The sequence below is a fragment of the Rana temporaria genome, chromosome 6 (genome assembly GCF_905171775.1).
Source record: "Rana temporaria chromosome 6, aRanTem1.1, whole genome shotgun sequence".
Lineage (NCBI taxonomy): Eukaryota > Metazoa > Chordata > Amphibia > Anura > Ranidae > Rana > Rana temporaria.
The window spans coordinates 45,964,950-45,981,723 of record NC_053494.1 but is presented as its reverse complement, the minus strand read 5'-3'; positions in this window follow the sequence as shown (position 1 = coordinate 45,981,723).

Sequence of the window (16,774 nt, the reverse complement as noted above, 5' to 3'; positions counted from 1 at the left end):
ACCATATTGCTGCCCAAAGACCAGAGTACTTTTTGCGATTCGGGACTGCGTCGCTTTAACAGACAATTGCGAGGTCGTGCGACGTGGCTCCCAAACAAAATTGGCGTCCTTTTTTTCCCACAAATAGAGCTTTCTTTTGGTAGTATTTGATCACCTCTGCGTTTTTTATTTTTTGCGCTATAAACAAAAATAGAACGACAATTTTGAAAAAAATGAATATTTTTTACTTTTTGCTGTAATAAATATCCCCCAAAAATATATAAAAAAACATTTTTTTTCCTCAGTTTAGGCGGATACGTATTCTTCTACATATTTTTCGTAAAAAAAAAATCGCAATAAGCGTTTATTGATTGGTTTGCGCAAAAGTTATAGCGTTTACAAAATAGGGGGTATTTTTATGGCATTTTTATTAATATTTTTTTTTACTAGTAATGGCGGCGATCAGCGATTTTTTTTTCGGTATTGCGACATTATGGCGGACACTTCGGACATTTTTGACACATTTTTGGGACCATTGGCATTTTTATAGCGATCAGTGCTATAAAAATGCATTAGATTACTATAAAAATGCCACTGGCAGTGAAGGGGTTAACACTAGGGGGCGGGGAAGGGGTTAAGTATGCCTGGGTGTGTTCTTACTGTGTGGGGGGGGGGGGGGTGGCCTCACTAGGGGAAACACTGATCTTCTGTTCATACATTGTATGAACAGAAAATCAGCATTTCCCCTGCTGACAGGAACGAGAGCTGTGTGTTTACACACACAGCTCCCGTTCCCCGCTCTGTACCGAGCGATTGCGTGTGCCCGGCGGCGATCGCGCCCGCCGGGCACACGCACGGGAGTCGGGGGCGAGCGCGCGCGCCTCCGGCGGCGCGCGTGCGCCCCTAGTGGCGGCTAAAAGGCAGGACGTCATAATACGTGCTCTCGCCTAGGAGAGCCACCTTGTGGACGTATTATGACGGTGCGGCGACGGCAAGTGGTTAACCTTCGGTCAAAAAAATGATAACTTGCTTTAAAATTGAGCCGATGGACGCCTAACCGATAGGTCAAAACCGATCGTTAGTATGCAAAAGCATCGGTTAAAAACCCAAGGATGCATCCAAGCGAATTGTTTCATGCATGATCACATCAAATGAGTAATGCAACATTTTGGAGTCGCGTAGGACCCCTTCGTCAGGCATGTAACATGACGAAGGGGTCCTATGTGACTCTGAAACGTTGCACTACTCTTTTGATGTGATCATGCATTAAACAAATCGCTTGGACGCTTCCTTGTTGATCCATGGTGTGCTGGCAGACATTTTCCTTGTGACTTCTGAACCAGTTCCCAGCTGGTTGTTCCTGCAGCACCCAATCCCTTGAGAGCTTTTCCAGGAACGTGTGCAATGGGAATATGGAGTACCTTTTAGCAACTGACATGTCCCTCCCATGGTCCTGATTCCATGGTCCACAAAGACCACACCCTTAATAGCAAAATAATACATCTTGTACAGACACTGTAATCTCTATGCATATCATGGGACAACGCCCACTTCATCAGGAAAAAGCCGCAATTGGTTTCTATGTGTAGCCGAGGAAAAAACAAGTCAGTAGAAAAATAAATTATATTCAACATTTAGTATGGAAATGAAAAACGGATTAAATTGATGTCCACGATGCATCATACAGCAATGGTCAGGGGTCAAACCGGTTATCATCAGGGCTGTAGCTCTCGGCATGGTATGCCGGCCTCAGGGCCGTCATTTTGTGCCCATTAATGGAGTACATCCTGAAGAAATGTTTCACTTTCTCAGCAACCTGAAATGAAAAAAAGGACAGAGACAAGAATGTCATTTGAAATCGGAAAAGGAGGACAACTGGAAGGAGCACCGGGGATTTCACACAAAGGAAGCAATGCAACAGGATTCTTTTTAGCACAAGTACATGGCTACACAGACACATAATCAGCAATATGAAATGTTGGGGTAACATTAACCACTTAAGCCCCAGACCATTTGGATGGCTAAAGACCAGGCCACTTTTTGCGATTCGGTACTGCGTCGCTTTAACTGACAAATGTGCGGTCGTGCGACGTGGCTCCCAAACAAAATTTTCTTGGGGAGCCACGTATATGGATTCATCGCGTAGTGTATTCCGTCACTTCCTCGATGCCGCAATGTCTCCTGGGAGCTTTTGTCATTGTTCCCAGGAGACATTGCGGAGGTCTGCCGCAAGTTATCGCGGGATTTAGAAAGAACTTGCTTAACCACTTCCATACCGGGCCTATTTTGGCACTTCTCTCCTACATGCATAAATCATAATTTTTTTGTTAGAAAATTACTCAGAACCCCCAAACATTATATATGTTTTTTTAGCAGACACCATAGGGAATAAAATTCCGGCCATTGCAACTTTTTATCTCCCACAGTATTTGCGCAATAATTTTTCAAACGCCTTTTTTTGGGGGAGAAAACGGTTTTGTGAATTAAAAAATAACAAAACAGTAAAGTTAGCCCAATTTTTTTGTATAATGTGAAAGATGAAGTTACGCCGAGTAAATAGATACCCAACATGTCACGCTTTAAAATTGCGCACACTCATGGAATGGCGCCAAACATCAGTACTTAAAAATCTCCATAGGCGGCGCTTATTTTTTTTTTTACAAGTTACAAATTTAGAGTTACAGAGGAGGTCTAGTGCTAGAATTGTTGCTGGCGCTCTAACACACGCGGCGATACCTCACATGTGTGGTTTGAACGGCGTTTACATATGTGGGCGGGACTTACCTGTGTGTTTACTTCTGAGCGCAAGCTAACGGGGATAGGGGCGTTTAAAAAAATGTTTTATTATTTTTTTTTTTATTTTACTCAACTTTTTATTTTTACACTTTTTTTGCTATTTTTTTTTTTATCACTTTTATTCCTATTACAAGGAATGTAAACTTCCCTTGTAATAGGAATGTGTGTGACAGGTACTCTTTATGGGAGAGATGCGGGGTCAATAAGACCCCACATCTCTCCTCCAGGCTGGAAAGCATTAGATCGTGAAAAAAAATTCACTGATCTAATGCTTTCAGCCGCGATTGCGGCTGTGTTTACATTCCGGGACCCAGGCGTGACGTCATAACATCGCGCCCGGGCCTCCGACGATCGTAGAGATGACTGGTGACCATCTGGTCACCAGTCTATTCTATGGTTTCCATCGGACGCCGGCGGATCGTTTCTCCGGGTCTCCGATGGCACGGGAGAGCCCGAAGAAGCACCGGATGGCGGCGGGAGGGGGGGGGGCATCCCCTACCGCCACCTATAAGAACGATCAAGCGGCAGAACAGCCGCTATGATCATTCTTATGGTGCAGAGATTCGCCGGCTGAAGAGATGGATATCTGAATGATGCCTGTAGCTGCAGGCATCATTCAGATATCCCCACTGAAAGTCCAGGACGTCATATGACGTCCTTGGGCTGGAAGTGGTTAAAGCCTAAATCTACGATAACTTGTGGCAGACCTCCGCAATGTCTCCTGGGAACAATGACAAAAGCTCCCAGGAGACATTGCGGCATCGAGGAAGTGACGAAATACCCGCACACTACCCGATGAATCCATATACAGGAAACGGCCAGTAACATAAAGGATTACCGATGTTCGGAAAAAAAAAAAAAAAGTGTGGTTTAGTAATTATGCATATGAGCGTATCATTTTTCTTTTTTTGGTGGGGGAGTGGATCTAGGGTGGGAGTTCCCACACTTTTTCCCCCCAGGACTTGACCCCTGCTGAGCACCAATCAGATAGGCTCTGCTGTGTTATGGGTATGAGACGGGGAGGTCTCGGCTCCAACCCGGAACACAGAGCTGCAGTATGTAGCCTAAGCTATGTACAGTTTATAACGCACATCCAACGGCCTCACATGTTGGCCCCAAAAAACTATGTAAAGTATATCAAAAGCTGGAATTCAGCTTTAAAAGGATCAGTCCACCCAAAACTGATATTTTAGTGTTAAAGACTGATGTTAGAGATCGAGCAACTGATTCTTTATATTCTATATGGACACCTTGTCATCACACCTATATGAGCTTGTTGGTCATCCCATTCCAAAACCATAGTTTCCACCTACAGCCATTACATCCTACACTCTTCTGGAAAGGTTGTCCAGTGGAGGAAGCCTGTGGAAATGTGTGCCCATTCAGCCAAAATACATTTGTGAGGACAGTTAGTGATGTTGGATGAACCGACCTGGCTTGCAATCTGCTTTCCAATTCCCAATGGTGATCAGTGGGGTTGAGGTCGGGGCTCTGAATAGGACACTCAAGTTCCTCCACACCAAACCATGTCTTCATGAAGCTGGCATTGTACACAGGGGTACAGTCATGCTGGACCAGACAATGGCCTTCCCCAAACTGTTACCACAAGGTTAGGAGTGCAGAGTTGTCTAAAATGTCTTTGTAATCACCTCTTTAGGACTGCCCACCCGCTTTGTACTGTGGACAGGCGGCTCCTAAAGACACCATGTACCTGTACGTCGCTGGCCTCTTGTGGGTACAGCGCCCGCAAGGAGAAGGAACAAAAAGATATTTAGTAAAAAGTAGCACATAATACACACATTAACACTGCTTAGGCACACTCTAAACCCTGTGATTACTCAGAGAGGTTAACCCCTTCCCAGCCAGTGTCATTAGTACAGTCACAGTGCATAGTATCATCACCGATCACTGTATTAGTGCCACTGGTGATGTCAGTCAGTTCCCACCCAGTTTCAGTTACTGTCAGATTGTCCGACACACTATCACAGTCCTGACATCACCACCATTATAAACAGGGCAAAGAAAAAAAAAAACACAAGCTTACTTACCGACCAGCTCGCAGACAACCAAATCAACCCGTCTAACAGTATGCATTAAAAACCGGGCTTTAGTCTGCACACATTTTTAAATGCATGCGTAAGCTACAGAGCCTTGTCAAGGCACCCTGGTATCTGTAGTCCCCATCACCAACTTATAAGTGACTCCACAGTGGAAGCACATGCATTCTGATGATAGGTGGAGGCAATGGCGTAGCGTGGGTTGTCAGCGCCCGGGGCAAGGACTTTCGCACTCCCCGAGTCCCTTTCCTTCCTACAATAGTACTGACCTACCTGATCCCTACACCAACCTACCTGACCACTAATCTACCCGATTCCTATACTGACCTACATGGTTCCTATAGTGACACACTAACCTACCTGATTCCTATACTGACCACTACACTGACCCTTACACTAACCTACCTGATTCCTACAATCAACCACTACACCGACCTACCCGATTCCTATACTGACCACTACACAATACATCGACCTTTCATTCCTTACACCAACATCGAACACTACTGTACACACTGACCTACCCGATTCCTATACAATACACTATCCACCGACCACTACACTACACATCACCCGACTCCTATATTGACCACTACACTACACACACCATACTGACCCTTACACTAACCTACCCGATTCCTATACTGACCACTACACAATACACTGACCTATCTCATTGCTTACACTAACCTACCTGATTCCTACAAGCGACCACACCACACTAACCTACCCGATTCCTATACTGACCACCAGGCTTTGACAAATTTGCTTGGAATCTAGGAGCCAGCTAAAAAAAAAATTAGGAGCCAGAAAACGCACCCCGTCCCGATGAGCTAACGTGAGTAGCGCTCGCATATGTAAACGGTATTCAAACCACACGTGAGGTATCGCCGCGATCGTTAGAGCGAGAGCAATCATTCTAGCTCTAGACCTCCTCTGTAACTGAAAACATGCAACCTGTAGAATTTTTTAAACGTCGCCTATGGAGATTTTAAAGGGTAAATGTTTGTCGGCATTCCACGAGCGGATGCAATTTTGAAGCGTGACATGTTGGGTATCAATTTACTCGGCGTAACATTGTCTTTCACAATTTTGTGATAACTTTACGGTTGTCTTATTTTTTAATAAAAAAAAAAAAAAGTTTATTTTTTCCCCAAAAAAGTGCGCTTGTAAGACCGCTGCGCAAATACGGCGTGACAGAAAGTATTGCAACGATCGCCATTTTATTCTCTAGGGTGTTAGAATTAAAAATATATAATGTTTGGGGGTTCTAATTAGAGGGAAGGAGATGGCAGTGAAAATAGTGAAAAATGAATTGCTGTTTAACTTGTAATGCCAACGGCCACCACCAGATGGCACCAGCTCACAGAAGGAAGAGCTTGGGACTTCACAAGGCGATCACGAGGTGGGGGCGCACGGAGATACGCGATTGCGGTGGGCCCGCGGCAGCCGGTAATTGAGGCCGCGAAGCCGCGGGCGCCAGGTCACAATTTGTCGCAATTACGACCTGTCGCCCGGATATTGTCGACCCCTGCTGACCACTATACTACACACTAACCACTACACTACACACTGACCTACCTGATTCCTATACAATACACTATACACTGACCACTACACATCACCTGATTCCTATACTGACCACTACACTACCCACTATACTATACACTGACCACATTGACCTACCTGATGCCTATACTGACCACTACACTATACACCACACTGACCGCTACACAATACTCTACCCACAGACCAATACACACCACACTACACACACTGACCACTACACTAACCTACCCGATTCTTATACTGACTACTACACAAACTACACTATCCACCACACACACACACACACACAGCACTGGTGTCAGCAAACGCATCATTAACCCCCAGCACTGGTGTCAGCAGACGCATTATTAAAGTGGAGGTTCACCCAAAAAAATCTATTTTTAACACTAGATTGGGCCTAATTACGGGAAGCAGAATCGGGTGTTTTGTTTAAAATCAATGCAGTACTTACCATTTTACAGATAGATGCTCTCCGCCGCTTCCGGGTATGGGCTGCGGGACTGGGCGTTCCTATTTGATTGACAGCCTTCCGACCGTCGCATACAGCACGTCACCAGTTTCCGAAAGTAGCCGAACGTCGGTGCGCAGGCGCCGTATAGAGCCGCACCGTCGTCGGCAACTCGTGACGCGCTGTATGCGACCGTCGGAAGGCTGTCAATCAAATAGGAACGCCCAGTCCCGCAGCCCATACCCGGAAGCGGCGGAGAACATCTATCTGTAAAACGGTAAGTACTGCATTGATTTTAAACAAAACACCCGATTCTGCTTCCCGTAATTAGGCCCAATCTAGTGTTAAAAAACTTTTTCGGGTGAACTCCCGCTTTAACCCCCAGCAAACGCATTATTAACCCCCAGCACTGGTGTCAGCAAACGCATTATTAACCCTCAGGGCACAGATCTACCCCCCCCCCTGCCTTCAGGCCATTTATAACCGGTCCGCGGGCCGGTACTTTTCGACCCCTGCTCATGAGCATCAGGAGTGGGAATTTTTTTTTTTTTTTAATTTGGTGGTATTTTTTGGTAGTAATAAATAAATATTCAGTCAATATAAAGAAGGATTTTTCTTTAACTAATAATAAATAAAAAAAATAAGGACATTTTCCTGGCCCTACAAAGGGTACAAACAACAAATAATTCTCACATATGAGACACATCAGGAGTGCGATTTTTCTTTCTTGAGAAGGTCATGGTAATGACATAAAATATACTATAAAACTAACCACTTAAGGACCGCCTAACGCCGATATACGTCGGTAGAATGGCACGGCTGGGCACAGGTACGTTGCCCTTTAATTGTTCAGCCATTGGTCACGCGAGCGTCGCCTGCAGCGCTCTTGCAACCCGGTCCGAAGATCCGTGACCCCATCGCCGCCGGTGTTTAGGAGCTGAAGAACGGGGAGAGGCGAGTGTAAACACACCTTCCCCGTTCTTCTCTGTGGCAGTGTCACTGATCATCTGTTCCCTGTTATAGGGAATGGCGATCAGTGATGTCACACGTCCTGCCACGCCCCCCTACAGTAAGAATCACTCCCTTAGGACACACTTAACCCCTTAGCGCCCCCTCCTGGTTAACCCCTTCACTTCCATTGTAATTTTCACAGTCATTAGTGCATTTTTATGCCACTTTTTGCTGTGAAAATGACAATGGTCCCAAAAATGTGTAAAAAAAAAAGTGTCTGATGTGTCCGCCATAACAAGGTGTATAAAGCCCCATACACACCATCAGATTTTCTGCAGAATTTGGTCTTCAGATTTATCAAAACCATGTAGTGCGAGGGCCTGCCTGATTGCATATAAATTGAAACTCTTAATTAAGGTTTGACCTCATATTATATGGTTTTGGTAAATCTGAAGACAAAAATCTGCAGAAAATCTGATGGTGTGTATGGGGCTTTACTCACCTGGGGTACCTCAAGATTTTGCATTCTTTTAACCACTTCACTACCGCACATAGTCATACGACGTCCACACAGGGGATCTCCCATCCCGGGTGGGCGTCATATATGATGTCCTGGGCTTTGTGCGGTGATATCTGAATGATGGGTGCAGCTAGAGGCATCATTCAGATATCATTCTTTCGTCCCGGCGATTCTGTGCACCATAAGAACGATCATAGCGGCAGTTCCGCCGCTTGATCATTCTTATAGGCGGCGGGTGGGGACGTCCCCGCCGCCATCAGGTGCTTCTCCGGGCTCTCCCGTGCCATGACATCACGCCCGGGTACTTGGAAGTAAACAAAGCCGCGATTGCGGCTAGTAAGCATGAGATCGATAAAAAAAAATCACAATCTAATGCTTTCCAGCCTGGAGGAGAGATGGGGGGGGGGTCTTACTGACCCCCATCTCGCCATAAAGAAAACCTGTCACACACCTTTCCTATTACAAGGGATGTTTACAAAAAATAATAAAACAATAATAAAATAAAAAAATGCCCCTGTCCCCAGTAGCTCGCACGCAGAAGCGTACACACACACGTAAGTCCCGCCGACATATGTAAGCGCCGTTCAAACCACATATGTGAGGTATTGCCGCGTGCGTTAGAGGGGGGGGGTTCCAGAGATCAGACACACCGGAGGGGGGGCGCCACAGATAAGACACGCCGGAGGGGGGGGGGGGGTCACAGAGATCAAACACACCGGAGGGGGGGCACAGATATCAGACACGCAGGAGGGGGGGCACAGAGATCAGACAAGCGGAAGGGGGGGGCACAGATATCAGACACGCGGGAGGGGGGGCAGAGATCAGACGCACAGGAAGGGGGAGTGGAATCAGACGCACAGGAGGGGGGGGGGAATCAGACGCACAGGAGGGGGGGGGAGGGAATCAGACGCACAGGAGGGGGGGGGGGGTAAATCAGACGCACAGGAGGGGGGGGGGAATCAGACACACAGGGGGGGGGGAATCAGACGCACAGGAGGGAGGGGGGGGGGAGAGATCTTATTGTCGGTATGACTCCACTAACTATCACAGGAACTTCTCACACAATATTTCTGGCGATCGGCCAGCTTGGAGCGGCGGTGACATTTAGCGGTTTGGGATCCGGTGTGAAATCCGGTGTTTTTGTGGCACACAAAGGAGACTCTCTCTTCAGGGATAGAAATGTGACACCTCTCTGAGAATGGAGATTTGTGTGGAGGATGCGGCGTTAGTCGCCATCAAACTGGCTAAACGCACCAAGATCTACTTTGCGGCATTTGTGGCCTGTAGGGAGATCAGTGATTGGATGGTGAGGAGTCACTGCCCTGGAACCAGCATGTCCATAACAAGGCGAGATCTGTGACCCTCCCCCACTACTTCCATAGGACCTTCCCAGCCCCGCCTCCTACACACAGCCCAGCGACCAATCACCGGGCTCAACAGTGTCATCAGGGGAGGGGCTTAGCTGGGGCATTGAAACCGACACGACAGGTATACAGGATAGCCCAGGACAGATCAGAGGGGAATATATACACATGACAGGTATACAGGATAGCACAGGACAGATCAGATGGGAATATATACACATGACAGGTATACAGGATAGCACAGGACAGATCAGATGGGAATATATACACATGACAGGTATACAGGATAGCCCAGGACAGATCAGAGGGGAATATATACACATGACAGGTATACAGGATAGCACAGGACAGATCAGATGGGAATATATACACATGACAGGTATACAGGATAGCACAGGACAGATCAGAGGGGAATATATACACATGACAGGTATACAGGATAGCTCAGGACAGATCAGAGGGGTATATATACACACATGACAGGTATACAGGATAGCTCAGGACAGATCAGAGGGGTATATATACACACATGACAGGTATACAGGATAGCTCAGGACAGATCAGAGGGGTATATATACACATGACAGGTATACAGGATAGCACAGGACAGATCAGAGGGGTATATATAAAACCACACAACAGGTATACAGGATAGCACAGGACAGATGGGAATATATACATGACAGGTATACAGGATAGCACAGGACAGATCAGAGGGGTATATACACATGACAGGTATACAGGATAGCACAGGACAGATCAGAGGGGTATATACACATGACAGGTATACAGGATAGCACAGGACATATCAGAGGGGAATATATACATGACAGGTATACAGGATAGCACAGGACAGATCAGAGGGGTATATATACACATGACAGGTATACAGGATAGCTCAGAGGGGAATATATACACGACAGGTATACAGGATAGCACAGGACAGATCAGAGGGGAATATATACACATGACAGGTATACAGGATATCTCAGGACAGATCAGAGGGGAATATATACACGACAGGTATACAGGATAGCACAGGACAGATCAGAGGGGTATATACACATGCTAGGTATACAGGATAGCACAGGACAGATCAGATGGGAATGTATACATGACAGGTATACAGGATAGCACAGGACAGATCAGATGGGAATATATACATGACAGGTATACAGGATAGCACAGGACAGATCAGATGGGAATATATACATGACAGGTATACATGATAGCACAGGACAGATCAGATGGGAATATATACATGACAGGTATACAGGATAGCTCAGGACAGATCAGAGGGGTATATATACATGACAGGTATACAGGATAGCACAGGACAGATCAGAGGGGAATGTATACAGGACAGATCATGTATTAGAGTGTAAGCTCTTAGTGTAAAGTCACACACTGGAGAGATATGAATGGTGTATAATAATAATAAATGACACACAGAGGAGGGGGAGGGGAGATCTCTCACACACAGCCCCTTACCGGGAAGACATGGTTGGCCCTCCTCTGTTCTTCCTCCGGAGATCTCCGCACCCCTCATGTCACAGCCAGCCTTCCCTCACTGCACAGAGGTGCTCTCTTGTGCCACCTGCAGGCTGGAGGGAGGAGAAATCCTAATCCTCTCTTCAGCTGCCGAGTCTCGTGCCAGCATACAGTGTGGATCGGCGGGACGTCACAGCGCAGCGCGTGCTGGTGGATGAGTCATAAACCGCTCGCCTGACACCAGCGCCATTTTGAGGCAGTATTCGGACGAGGGAGCGTCTTCTACTTTCTTGTTTTCGAACAGGATAGGACAGCGCTCCAGGTGGAATCATCCGAGTACTACAACCACAGCGACTTCACTAATCTATCGGAGAGAAAGTAAGTGTCATTATTTTCCATGTAACCTTACAGGTGAGGCCGGGCAGTGATGTTCGGGGGGGGGGGGACATTGGGGGGTAGGCAGTGTGGAATGATCGCAGCAATCATAATGATCGCCACCCGTACACTGTCCCAGCTTTGTGACCATCACAAGTCCATGGGGGGGAGGGCGGTGCCTGTCTCCCCAGTCATCCAATCAGGTCAGGCTGTCCCTCGGGGCAGGGGTGTCACCCCCTCCATCACCATAGACCCCCCCCCTCTCCTTATTATGCTACCCCAATCTGTCATTATAATACCCTGTACTACCCCAATCCATCATTATAATACACTATACTACCCCAATCCATCATTATAATACACTATACTACCCCAATCCATCATTATAATACACTATACTACCCCAATCCATCATTATAATACACTATACTACCCCAATCCATCATTATAATACACTATACTACCCTATACTACCCCAAACCATCATTATAATACCCTATACTACCCCAATCCATCATTATAATACACTATACTACCCCAATCCATCATTATAATACACTATACTACCCCAATCCATCATTATAATACACTATACTACCCTATACTACCCCAATCCATCATTATAATACCCTATACTACCCCAATCCATCATTATAATACACTATACTACCCTATACTACCCCAATCTGTCATTATAATACCCTATACTACCCCAATCCATCATTATAATACACTATACTACCCTATACTACCCCAATCTGTCATTATAATACCCTGTACTACCCCAATCCGTCATTATAATACCCTGTACTACCCCAATCCGTCATTATAATACCCTGTACTACCCCAATCCGTCATTATAATACCCTATACTACCCCAATCCGTCATTATAATACCCTATACTACCCCAATCCATCATTATAATACCCTATACTACCCCAATCCATCATTATAGTACCCTATACTACCCCAATCCGTCATTATAATACCCTGTACTACCCCAATCCGTCATTATAATACCCTATACTACCCCAATCCATCATTATAGTACCCTATACTACCCCAATCCATCATTATAATACACTATACTACCCTATACTACCCAATCCATCATTATAATACCCTGTACTACCCCAACCCATCATTATAATACACTATACTTCCCCAATCCATCATTATAATACACTATACTTCCCCAATCCATCATTATAATACACTATACTTCCCCAATCCATCATTATAATACCCTATACTACCCCAATCCATCATTATAATACACTATACTACCCCAACCCATCATTATAATACACTATACTACCCCAACCCATCATTATAATACCCTGTACTACCCCAATCCGTCATTATAATACCCTGTACTACCCCAATCCGTCATTATAATACCCTATACTACCCCAATCCGTCATTATAATACCCTATACTACCCCAATCCATCATTATAGTACACTATACTACCCCAACCCATCATTATAGTTCCCTATACTACCCCAACCCATCATTATAATACCCTGTACTACCCCAACCCATCATTATAGTACACTATACTACCCCAACCCATCATTATAATACCATATACTACCCCAACCCATCATTATAATACCCTATACTACCCCAATCCGTCATTATAATAAACTATACTACCTCAATCCATCATTATAGTACACTATACTACCCCAATCCATCATTATACTACCCCAATCCATCATTATAATACCCTATACTACCCCAATCCATCATTATAGTACACTATACTACCCCAATCCGTCATTATAATACCCTGTACTACCCCAATCCGTCATTATAATACCCTATACTACCCCAATCCGTCATTATAATACCCTATACTACCCCAATCCATCATTATAATACCCTATACTACCCCAATCCGTCATTATAATAAACTATACTACCCCAATCCATCATTATACTACCCCAATCCATCATTATAATACCCTATACTACCCCAATCCATCATTATAGTACACTATACTACCCCAACCCGTCATTATAATACCCTATACTACCCCAATCCGTCATTATAATACACTATACTACCCCAATCCATCATTATAATACCCTATACTACCCCAACCCCTCATTATAATACCCTATACTACCCCAATCCATCATTATAATACACTATACTACCCCAATCTGTCATTATAATACCCTATAGTATAGGGTATTATAATGACAGATTGGGGTAGTATAGTGTATTATAATGATGGATTGGGGTAGTATAGGGTATTATAATGATAGGTTGGTATATCATAGGGCCTATACTATACCAACCCATCATTATAATACCCTGTACTACCCCAATCCATCATTATACTACCCTATACTACCCCAACTCGTCATTATAATACACTATACTACCCCAACTGTCAGATTCAACGTGTGCGCCATATATTGTCCTTGTTAAAGGAAAAAAATGTTTTGCCTAAAATTAATGTCTGCAAGGTAGACAAACAGAATGGTGTAATGATTCTGTTAAAAAACAAGTAAATACCTATTAAATTCCTTCATCTATATCACCTCAGGCGTTCTAGTTTCTGTTCTCTCATTCACTTCCTGGTTTGCGGCGCTCGTTCATGTAAGAACTACATTTCCCAGTATGCATTGCGGCACGCCCAGTAATTCACACCTCCTTGAAGTCTCTAACACGTAGAGAGCGTCCTGCCGCACAGATGTAGTTCCCAGGAGGAGGCGAGCACATCACTGACCACCGCAGTAAAGCCTCCCATCACGGTGGTCAGTAACAATCAGACAAGCAGGAAGTGAACAGAACAGGGAAGAAATAGAGCAACTTCTGAGCAAAAACGCCTTCTTAACAAGGACAATATATGACGCAGACGTTAAATCTGACAGTTCCCCCGAGCGGGCTCATTGCAGAGTAAGGCTGCTTTCACACTGGGAGCTTTGCAGGCGCTATTGCGCTAAAAATAGCGCCTGCAAAGCTCCCTAAAACAGCCACTGCTGTCTCTCCAGTGTGAAAGCCCAGAGGGGGCAGAGGCAAATTTACAGCAAGTCTGGGCCCAACTATTGGCCCAGATATCCCATCAATTTAAAATAGCGCCCCCATCTTTGGGAGCAGGGCGCTACACAAGCGCACTTTTTTGGGGGAAAGAAATTACTTTTTTCAATGAAAAAATAAGACAACAGTAACGTTAGCCCAATTTTTTTTTTTTTATATTAAGAAAGATAATGTTACGCCGAGCAAATTGATACCCAACATGCCACGCTTCAAAGTTGAGCCCGCTCCATAGGCGACATTTAAAAAATTCTACAGGTTGCATGTTTTGAATTACAGAGGAGGTCTAGGGCTAGAATTATTGCTCTCGCTCTAATGATTGCAGCAATACCTCACATGTGTGGTTTCATATGCAGCGCTGCTCACGTATGCGTTCGCTTCTGCACGCGATCTTGGCGGGTTGGGGTGAGTTTAAATTTTTTTTTTTATTATTTGTTTTACCTTTTATTTAGAATTTTTACACTGTATTTAAAAAAAAAAATGTGTCACTTTTATTCCTTTTACAGGGACTGCGCTGGGAATGCCTTGTTTTCTTTGTTTTTTTCAACAAAAATATGTAGAAGAAAATATATTGTCCTAAATTGATGAAAAAGTTTTTTAAAAAAAAAAAAAAAAATTGGGGATATTTATTATAGCAAAAAGTAAGAAATATTGTTTTTGTTTCAAAATTGACACAAATAAAAACCTCAGAGGTGATTAAATACCACCAAAAAAAGCTCTATTTGTTGGAAAAAAAGGACATCAATTTTGTTTGGGTACAGCGTCGCACGACCGCGCAATTGTCAGTTAAAGTGACGCAGTTACGTATCGCAAAAAATGGCCTGGTCATTAACCACTTCCATACAGGGCATTTTCACCCCCTTCTGCTGTCGTATTTTAAATGACAATTGCACGGTCGTGCGACGTGGCTCTCAAACAAAATTGACGCCCTTTTTTTCCCACAAATAGAGCTTTCTCTTGGTGGTATTTGATCACCTCTGCGGTATTTATTTTTTGCGCTATAAACAAAAGAAGAGCGACAATTTTGAAAAAAACACAATATCTTGTAATTACTTTTTGATTTAATAAATGTCATAATTTAAAAAAAATAAAAAAATTCTTTCCTCAGTTTAGGCCGATGCGTATTCTTCTACATATTTTTGGTAAAAAAATATAGCAAAAAGCGTATTTGATCGGTTTGTGCAAAAGTTCTAGCATCTACAAAATAGGGAATATAATTATGGCATATTTTTTTTTTACTAGTAATGGCGGCGATCTGCGATTTTTATTGTGACCGTGACATTGCGGCGGACATATCGGACACTTTTGACACATTTTTGTGACCATTCACATTTATACATACAGATTAGTGCTATAAAACTGCACTGATTACTGTGTAAATGTGACTGGCAGGAAAGGGGTTAACACTAGGGGGCGCTGAAGGGGTTAATATGTTTCCTAAAGTGTGTTCTAACTGTAGGGGGGAGGGGACTCACAAGGGGAGGAGACCGATGTGTGTTCCTCTTTACTGGGAGCACACATTGGTCTCCTCACCGCGTACAGGACATGGATCTGTGTTTTTACACACACAGATCCATGGGCCTGCCGTGATTGCGGGCAATCGCGGGTGCCCGGCGGACATCGCGGCCGCCGGGCACGCGCACCAGGTCCCGAGCAATAATAATTTTACAATGACTCGGCAGGGAAAGTGTTAAGCACTTAAAACCCCTTCCTAACCAGACCAATTCTCAGCTTTCGGTGCTCTCACATTTTATCTCGCACGGTATTTGCGCAGCAATTTTCTAACATGTTTTTTTGGGGGGGGGGTGACCGTTTTGTGCTTAAAGAACAAAACCGTAAAGTTGGCCCAATGTTTTTGCATAATGTGAAAGATGAAGTTACGCCGAGTAAACAGATACCTAACACGTCACCCTTCAAAATTGCACATGCTCGTGGAATGGCGCCAAATTTCGCTACTTAAAAATCCCCATAGGCGACGCTTAATTTTTATTTTTTTTTACTGGTTGCATGTTTTGAGTTACAGAGGAGGTCTAGGGCAACAATTATTGCTCTCGCTCTAATGTTCGTAGCGATTCCTCACATGTGTGGTTTGAACACCATTTTCATATGTGGGCGGGACTTACGTATGCGTTCACTTCTGCATGTGAAAAAAAAAAATTACACCAAAATGC